Raw genomic sequence first — 10,031 nt, forward strand, 5'->3', positions numbered from 1 at the left:
GAGATTATGCCTCTGACTTGAGCTGATTTTTCGTACTTGCATAAACCCTCAGATTCTCTCCTGACAAGTTCTTCCTGCTCATTCAAGCTGACACAAAGCCACCTGGTGTCCACTGGCAGCTGAGTGCTGGAGAACTTGGCAGAAGACACTCAAAAAGGCCCTGTGACCTCTCTGTGAAGAATTAATCCCACACTGGGCTTGGGAAGCAGCTCAGTAAGGAGAAAGGACTGGCTCTTCCCACCTAGCTGTACAAAATCCTAAAATCATAGAGTCATAGAATGGCTCAGGTTGGAGGGGACCATAAGGATCACCCGGTGCCACCCCCCGGCCATGGGCAGGGCTGCCCCACACCAGCTCAGGCTGCCCAGGGCCCCATCCCACCTGGCCTTCAGTGCCTGCAGGGATGGGGCACCCACAGCTCTCTGGGCAGCAGTGCCAGCGCCCTTCCCCAGTACAGCACCCCTCCCCAGTAGCAGTGTCCTCTCCATGTCAGCAAGACATTATTATTCAATAATGAAGCAGCAAGCCATTTTTCCTCATTCTTTGGAGGAGTTCTTTTGATGTGGCATTAGTCAAAACAAGGATGAATAAGTGAGAGAAACGCTGTTCTTGAGGTGGGGGCACAGTCATGGCATTGGGTGTCTTTAAACACTTGATGCATTTGTTAGTCTGAAAATGGAAATGGATTTTTTCAGATGTTTCTCTCTCCACTTCTTTAACACCTAAGAAGTCTTACAAATCAGACACCAATCCTTTCAATTTGTCATCATTCTGATTTAATCAGGACAGCTCTGGAGAAACTACATCCCGATCAAAGCAAAGGAAAGGCAGCGTGTATCGTCCTGATTTTTCTCTATATATATTCATACATATATATGCAAAGCAAATTAAATTTGTATCAGTAGGAAAGCAAAGAAACTAGTAAGAAAGACAGCGTAGTACTCAATACTGACAAGCCACTGAACCCTCCAGTGCCTGTGTGCAGCCCTGCCTTGTGCTCACCCTGAAAGGACCCAGTTTCACTCATCACAAATGTTTGGAAATCTCTTCTCTGAACTAGTGACTTGACACGGATGCAGAACTTGGATCCCCCAGATCTTGCTGCAATTAATTTCTTCAGACAGAAATCGGGCATCAGAACTTGATTCCATTTACATAAAGGACTCAGGTTTCAGATGCTCAGATCCAGCAGCAACAGCGTTCTCTTCTCTCCATGCTAAGCCCTACATGCTGCAACCAGAGCGGGGCTACCTTGAAACTAGCTGGGTTCATTGTGTGTGGTTGTTAATGATATGCAAGTAAGAGAGTAAATAAGTGCCTTATTAGGGAATATTTTGTCTCCCAACACTCCCAATAGCTTTGCTGAACTATGAGGGAAATTCTGGAAAGGCTTTTTAAAGGCAATGTATAGTCATAATGAGATGATACAGCACTGGAAATCAGTATTATTGAGGTTTTTTTCACTCTTTTCCAACCCAAGCTCTTTATGTTTCCTTTAAGGTCCCCTCCAACCTAAGCCATTCCATGATTCTGTGGTTTTTTTTCTAGTTCTAAAGTACATGTAAAAAGGAAAAAGAGAAAGGCTTCTCTCCTTGAAGAAAGATTGCAAATTGAAATAGGAAGAACTAAAGCATAGTAAATTTAGTATAAAATGGCATTACTAACCTCAAAGGAAAAGCAGCCTTTATGTCTCCTGTGTTTTGAAGCACTTGCTGCTATTTATCATTAGCACTTGTTATGGTACTGTACACAGTCCTAGCAAAAGCAGCCTCACATCTGCTAGGTGATGCACGAGCGCTTAAAGACATGGTCTCTGCCTTGGATGCTGCATTCCAAACAAACAAGATAGACACACAGAAATGGGAAATTAGGCGTGCTCTCCCCTAGCAGCAGTTGTTCTGTACTGGGGATTGTTCCCAAAGTGCAGGCCGCCTCCTGTGTCTGGGATGCTGAGGGTGATGAGGGTTCAAGGAGCCATGCAGAGCAGGGGCTGAGCAACTCCAGGTTTCACAGTGCAAGAGACCAGGATGAGATTGTGCGAGTCCTCTGAAATCACTCTTACTATCTGCACTCAGCTGGAAAAAACTGAAAACTACCAGCAGTTCCCCCTGAGACTCGCAGAACATCTTGAGACAAATTCATTGAGAGGAGATATCCAAGCGGCTTCAACTCCCACAGGGCCAGGAGCCACATTTTGCTGACTTAGAGTCACAGAATCGTTTGAGTTACAAAGGACCCTTAAAGGCTGTCTGCTCCCACTCCCTGCAGTGCACAGGGACACCCACAGCTCCATCAGTGCTCACAGCCCCATCCAGCCTGACCTTGGCTGTCTGCAGGGACGGGGCACCACCGCCTCTCTGGGCAACCTGTGCCAGTGCCTCACCGCCCTTAGTGCCAAACCTTCTTCCTTATCTCCAGTCTGAATCTCCCCTCTTTCCATCTGAAGCCATTTCCCCTTGTCCTATCACACAGACCCCACTGAAGTGTCTGTCCCCTTCCTTCTTAGAGCCCCATCAAATTCTGACAGACTTGCACTTGGGTTTCCTTTCCAGCTGCATTAGCAGTCATTAGCAGGCTGCACATGGGAACCAGCAAAATGCAGCCAACCCCATGTTTCAGTATCCAAGTTTCTGAAGGCAAGGAATAAGCATCAAGGATTTTGCAGCAAGATTTTCTGCAGTAAGATGACCCAACAGCAATAGAGAATTTAACCCAATCCAATCATCAGCCTGTGCAACATGCCAAGAAAATCTGCCAAATACATCTCTTGGCTCTGTGGTGCCAAAAATTGTGATCACCACTCAGATGGGAGATGTAGTTTTTCAAGCTCATTTTTGGGGGGTATCGCTCATTTTTTTCTGGAGGCCTCTGTGGTTAGGGATTCAGAAGTGGATTTGTCAAGCTTACATGCCCAACTGAGAAAATTCAACAAACACTTGAGAAATTCCTAGGAACTAGGGCAAGAGGAAGCTCTGAGAGCTTATCTGGTCCCTGGTGCCCCAAGGCAGGATCAGCCTTGCCTGAACCATTCCTGACATAGTCTGTTACCTAGTGTGATAACAGCCCTACCAATCCATCAAAAAATTTATTCTTTGAACTATCCTACAGCTAGAAACCTTTTCCTAATGGCTAACTTGAAACCAAATGCTGCTGAATTTGCACATTGCACTGTGAAGACAAAAGTGGTCAGAGAATTGACAAGCTTGGCGTTCATACTGAGCAGTGAGGAGAGAGAAATGGCCACTGGTGGGGGGGTGGGATGGCTAATGGACACATCTGCACACCACCCACAGGAAGAACAGATGCACACAAATAAATATTTATGTGCTTGTTTCGTGTTCCATCAAGCCTTGTTTCTATCCTTTCCGTTTTCTGTCCTTACCCAGTGCAAGGGCTGCAGCAGATCACATAAAATCGCACAGCTGACATTGCAGTAAACAACCCTCTAGCTTTGAGATGCCATCACTGCTTTATCTCCCCACCCTCACTGATGTCTGTACTTGTGGATATGCTGATGAACAGGAGACAAATAGCCTGCAAAGTGAAAACAGAGCTCTATCCCTTACCCTACTAGCAACTACTCTTCTACAAGAGATGAAATAATTATTATTTCTGGCACCTCAGTTGAGCTATGCTGGTGTCCTTCTTAGGCGCTGTAGCAGATTTTATTAAGTATTCAGCAGGAGTGTCATGCACTGATTCATCATTAATCATTTGGACATTAAACAGTGAAAATATCTTTAAATCCAAACACAATGATCTTGAGCAGGTCTGTGATGTAGTTCCATCATTCACTAAAGGATCACAGATTGATGCAGGGAATCGTTAATATGTTGTATTTAATTACATTGTGTACTGGTCACTTAGTGATTCCTGTAGTTGCAGAAAACAGATTGTTGATGGAAAGGAATAAATTCAGAAATTGATGAGATTAGTCATATAACTGATTTCCATAGTATCTTACCATCTACAAACTAGTAAAAATAAAATTTTAAAAAGCAGCTTAAGTGCTTGGACAGTTTCTGCGCTTCTATATCTTGCACTGTTTTGTGCTAGTGTCAAAACCAAAACCATGGAATGCTGCAAGGCTGAATCCCTGTCCACCCCAAGGAAACACTTTATCACCCACAGAACATAAACGGGCAGCTCATCTGTTCACGATAGCCAAAAGTCTGAGCAGCCCAACCTGTCCTTGTTTTGGGGTGCAGGCTCCATCCTTCACACACTGCACTGACCTGCTGCTTAAGAGGATGGCTCACAAAGAGATGGCAGTGATGTCAGCCTCCCAGACCCACTCTCCAAAACCAGATTATGACTGCACTCTCTCTACTGTTCCATACCAAGGCAATTCCTCCCACCACACTGTACATGTCTTGTGACCGAGGGGACTGCCAGGTCATAGAATCATACCATACCATAGAAGGGCTCAGGTTGGAGGGGACCTTAAAGCCCACCCAGTGCCACACCCCAGCCATGGGCTGGGCTGTCCCTTGCCAGCTCAGGCTGCCCAGGGCCCCATCCCACCTGGCCTTGAGTGCCTGCTGGGATGGGGCATCAGGAGAAAGCAGCCAAGCCCCCAGCCCTGGGTAAGGAGGCAGTGCTGACTCACAGGATGCAAAGCTGGTGTTCAAGTCAGTGCTTCGCAGTCACAATGCTTCCTCTCATCTGCAGCTGCTGAGCAGAGCAAGGCATCCTTCTTGAAAAACAGCAATCACCGCACATGTAACATCTGCCAGCCCTCGGCTCCCTGTGAGGCTGGGCTGAGCTCCCCGGGGAGCTCCACTGCCTGCTCACCTGCCTCGTTCCAGTGGCAATTGCCTTAATCAAATGCCAGCTACTAGGCTGGTTTATTTTAAGCACTTAAAACAAGCTGTCAGAGCCCTGTGACAAACAGAGGTTTGATGCACAGAAGGCAGAATGTGTTCAGTTTTGAAACAATCACAGCCCACCGTATCTTTCCATGCTTCCCACTGCAGAGCTCTCAGCACTCTGCAGTTAAGTGCCTTGCCGGCAAAGATTCGAGGGCCTCTATAGCAATTCACTCACATCAATGAAGATCTTGGCACTGACTTGGCAGGCATCAGATCTGTGCCTCCCAGTGACTCCTCCCTCCCATCCTCCCCAGTGTAGTATCAGAGCTCCTTGAAACTCCATTAAGCTGCACAAGTGGGTTCTCCACTTCTCTCTCTTCTGCCTATGAAGAATAATACTGTTCATCATTTTCGCTGCTGTCGTGATCTACTCTTCATTCCCTTTTTTTATTATTATTCCATTTGTTAGTCACACATGCCTCTGCTTGAAGCGACAGTGGAGAACACTCTGCAGCAGAAGTAGAAAGCTGTGACAAAATCCCGTTACAGACTTCCATGTCACAACCCTCTTGGGTTTAGAAGTGCTGTAACAGGTTGCTGGGACAACCTCAGACATTCCCAGTGATCTGTCAGTCACCACTTTCAGATCACACAATGGATCTGGACAGGCTGATCACTGGGCTGAGGACAATGGGATGAAGTTCAACAGGACCATGTGCCAGGTCCTGCACTTTGGTCACAGCAACCCCACGAGAGGTGATGGCTTCAAATTGCAGCAGGGCAGGTTCATGCTGGATATTAGGAAAAACTTCTCTGAAAGAGTGGTCATGCACTGGCACAGGCTGCCCGGGGACGTGTTGGGGTCACTGTCCCTGGAGGTGTTCAGGAACTGTGGAGCTGCGGCACAGAGGGACATGGTCAGTGGGCAAAATTGGTGGTAGGAGGACCATTGGACTGGATGATCTTCAAGGTCTTTTCCAACCTGAATGACGCTGTGATTCTATGGGATAAGTAAGTTCACGAGGAGCTCTTGCAGTCCCAGCAGGGAGGCAGTTGCAGGTTGGACAAGCTCAGAACTCTGTTTGGGGACCATTCTGCAGTGTGTCACATGAGCACACTGCAACAGCTCCATCCTTTCCTGTGCTGTCAGGATTCTCAGGAATAAAAGCAAAGCATTTTTTCCTTAAGGATTTAAAATAAAAATATTCCAACTAAACAAAATAACAGAGGTTTAATTAAGTTGAATGTATATAACCAGGAGATACGTTTTCCCAGACTATAGTGCTTATGCAAAGCAGGGGAAATTTTTAAAATGAACTTCTCAGGCTAAAAATATCTTCAAAGTTCATGGTAATTTTACATCCACCATTTAAATAACTAGCTTGAGCTCCAGCTGTCCTGGGGACTGATCACAGACAGCTTTTCTCTGCAAGCTATTCCATCAGCTGAGACATTCTCCAAATCCTCCTGTCCACGTGTCATCAATTCACTCTCCTGGCACTTGCAACTGAATATGGAAAGACATTCAGAGGGGCTAAGGGGAAAGTGCGTCATTTCTACCGGGTTCATCTGGAGTGTTTCCAAAAATCAAAGCCCTTCACTTTCCATTAGCAGGTTGCGGTGTGTGACTGCACCGCACCAGCACCTGGACTGCTTAGTTATCCTTGGCCTAGGTAGGAAAGCACAATATTAGACAACTCAGATGGAGAATTGAACATGTAAATAAGGCATAATGAGACTAATTATGCGAGTAAGGAATCCCCAGACTTGAGCAAGCATTCTTGCTGCCCGGCTGCACCAGCAGCTGGTACTAACTGCACCTATCCCTGTGCAGAGCTCTGGTTGAAGGTATCCTCTGGAGACCCAGCACAATGAGCAGTTGTTCGCAGAGCAGAAGACGACAGCTGAAATTAAGGCTTGAGGAGGCTTCCACAGGGCACAAGAGGCCTTCAAACTGCATGCGGACAGGGTCTGCTGTAGCCAGGCAAAAAATATGCACTGTGCAGCAGGCTGAATCCTACAATATGCACCAAGCACTTCCACGAGTGACCTCTGACTCTGGCAGCCAGTGGCAGACTGAGCCCTGACAGTTCTTCAGCAAGTGGCATGCTCACAGCAATGCAGGCTTCTCCCCTGCCTCATCCAACCTGACACATCCACTTGGGTGAAATCTGACTAACAGCAGATGGGGAAACCATAACCTTTGGGCAGAATGGTCATCATCCACTACTTAAAAAAAAATTCCAAGCTTCAGCATAGAAAATGTCATTACGAGTGCTTTAGCATAGCTGTAAAGCACAGACAAGATTTGAAGTCTCGTAATTCTTCCATGCAGATATTGTTTAAATATTTAATGCTCATATTAATGATATTCTAATCCATTTGGAATGTGTGAAGTTGCACACATTTGCATTAATTTTAAGTTGCTGGCCATTTTGTTAAATCTCATTACAAAGATGCCACAGACAATGGCTTGTTGTCAGAGCGGGTGTTTGCTAATTCATGCCACAATGCTCGCACCAGCAACGCTTCAGAAGCAGCCTTCAGTTCAATGAGATAAAAGTTCATAAAAGAGGCTGATGTTCCCTTTCTAGCAGGAACAGCAATCCCATCTTCTCTTTTTGTTTACACTACAGAATGCTGCTGGATCCCAACTCATTAGACACGTCAGCCTCAGCTGGCAGGAGAACTATGCAGGGACCTGGAAGAAAGCGAGAGCAGGGCTGGGTCTCTGCTGCCTTTCCACCCTGAAGTAAATGGGTACCAATGCCAGGGAAAAATGCAATGCCCATTGAGTGAAATCCCTCAGGTGCATTGCATTCGATTTTAATCTCATTTTCTAAATAGCCAATGTATTTCATAGCATCATAGAATAGTTTGAGTTGGAAAGGACCCTCCAAGGCCGCCTGGTCCCACTCCCTGCAGTGCACAGGGACACCCACAGCTCCATCAGTGCTCACAGCCCCGTCCAGCCTGACCTTGGCTGTCTGCAGGGACGGGGCACCACCGCCTCTCTGGGCAACCTGTGCCAGTGCCTCACCGCCCTTAGTGCCAAACCTTCTTCCTTATCTCCAGTCTGAATCTCCCCTCTTTTAGTCTGAAGCCATTTCCCCTTGTCATATCACACAGACCCCACTGAAGAGTCTGTCCCCTTCTTTCTTGCAGCCCCTTTAGATATTGAAAGCCTTTGGTCTAGGCAGATCTAATGCTTTCAAACTTGAGATGCCAGATGCTCTAGAATATTCAAAGCCTTGGAAAAATTAACAAGATGTAATTTTGAGGTGCTCTTTACTAACATGGAATACCAGTTAAAACACCTTGGGCTGTCACTCAAAAGTAATTAATGCACATGCACATTTTTAGATTTGCTTAGGTTGGAGAGGACCTTAAAGATCATCTAGTTCCATCTTTTCATGCGTTCCTCCTCCAAACCTTCTCCTTGAATCCAGCAGGAAACCCAGCACTCAGCCAGACCCCTTCACTGCAATAAGCACGCTGAAATTTGGGACAGGATATTCTGCCTCTGGCCAGTACAAGTGATTTTAATTCTGACATGTTGATAAGCTCCTTGTTGTGCTCTCAGGTTTTTGCAATTTACACCAGTGAACATATCAGTCTAATCCATTCACTGTATGGGAACTAATAAGAGGCAAAGATATATTAAAAAAAAAATTATTCATTGAGAATATGATATAGTTTATGCTACTGGATGAACAAGAAGTACTGTACACCACTGCAGCCAGACAGATGCAGAGGTGGTTCTGTTAGAAACATAGTGCAATGCCAACCATTTCTGGATCTTTGAGTTTCTAGAGCCTAACTGATTTGCTTTTGGTTCCCTGGGCTTCTAGGCCAGGCAAATTGCTTTGTTAGCAAATCAGGCCTGTGATTACATTTGCTAAGTAAGAACAGGGTGCTCAGTAGAATGCCATGAGTGTTGCTGGAAAGCACATTTCTTCCACCTGATGCAGATGTAGGACTTAGCAAAGTAAAGCAGGCTTTCTGTGTGTGAAATCTCCATTAGGTTAGGAGGGGTGGGGAATAATGCCTCCTTGACCCCTGCTAAAGCAGCAGCTCACCATGTGCCATGTGTTTTCATTTGCTGTCAGATGCAATTACCCAGAAACAAAAGTGAGGCAGAGAGAGGGGCTGGACAGCTCAGGTCCGATGGGTTACTGCAGCCAGCGGAGCTGTTCCCATGGCTGGCAGAGGGCTGGCGCAGGGCCACCCACATGTCACCTTCCATCACCAAGATGAGCAATTTATATTTTTATAGAACCTATTTTGACTGCGGGTCTTGGGAAATCCCGAGGTCACAGCATGTGAAGTACATCTCCATTCTGGATGCAGACCTTTGCCAGTCACCATAAGTTGCAGCTCCAGTTTCAAGTGCAATACCCTGACAGACAGCTGCTGCCAGGGCCAGGATAATAGAAGCGTGTCACAGGGCAGGTGCAGGAGGTGCTTATCACAGAGGCAGTTACTTTTGTGATGTGAAAATCATAGAATCATAGAATACTTAAGGTTGAAAAAAACCTCAAAGATCACCCAGTCCAACCATCCACCTCCCACCAATATTGCCCACTGACTGTGTCCCTCAGTGCCACATCTCCACAGTTCTTGAACACCTCCAGGAACAGTGACTACACCACTACCATGGGCAGCCTGTGCCAGTGCCTGACCACGCTTCTGGAGAAGTTGTTCCTAATATCCAATCTGAACTTCTCCTGGCGCAACTTAAAGCCATTACCTCTCATCGTATCACTGTTACCAAAAAGAGACCAAACCACCCCCCTTACCACAAAATCAGGCAGTTGTTGAGAGTGATAAGGTCTCCCCTGAGCCTCCTCTTCTCCAGGCTGAACAATCCCAGCTCTCTCAGCTGCTCCCCATCACACTTGTGCTCCAGACCCCTCACAGCTCCGTGCCCTTCTCTGGACACGCTCCAGGGCCTCCACGTCTTTCTGGTAGTGAGGGGCCCAACGCTGAGCACAGCCCTGAGGTGCGGCCTCACCAGAGCTGAGTGCAGGGGACGGTCACCTCCTGCTCCTGCTGGCTGCACTGCTGCTGACACAACCAGGATGCCGTTGGCCTTCTTGGCCACCTGGGCACACTGCTGCCTCACGTTCAGCCGAGCGTTGACCAACACCCGTGGATCCTTTCCCTCCGCACAGCCTTCCAGCCACTCTGCCCCAAGCCTGCAGCGCTGCGTGGGGTTGT

The sequence above is a fragment of the Numida meleagris genome, chromosome 23 (assembly GCF_002078875.1).
Source record: "Numida meleagris isolate 19003 breed g44 Domestic line chromosome 23, NumMel1.0, whole genome shotgun sequence".
Classification (NCBI taxonomy): Eukaryota; Metazoa; Chordata; class Aves; order Galliformes; family Numididae; genus Numida; species Numida meleagris.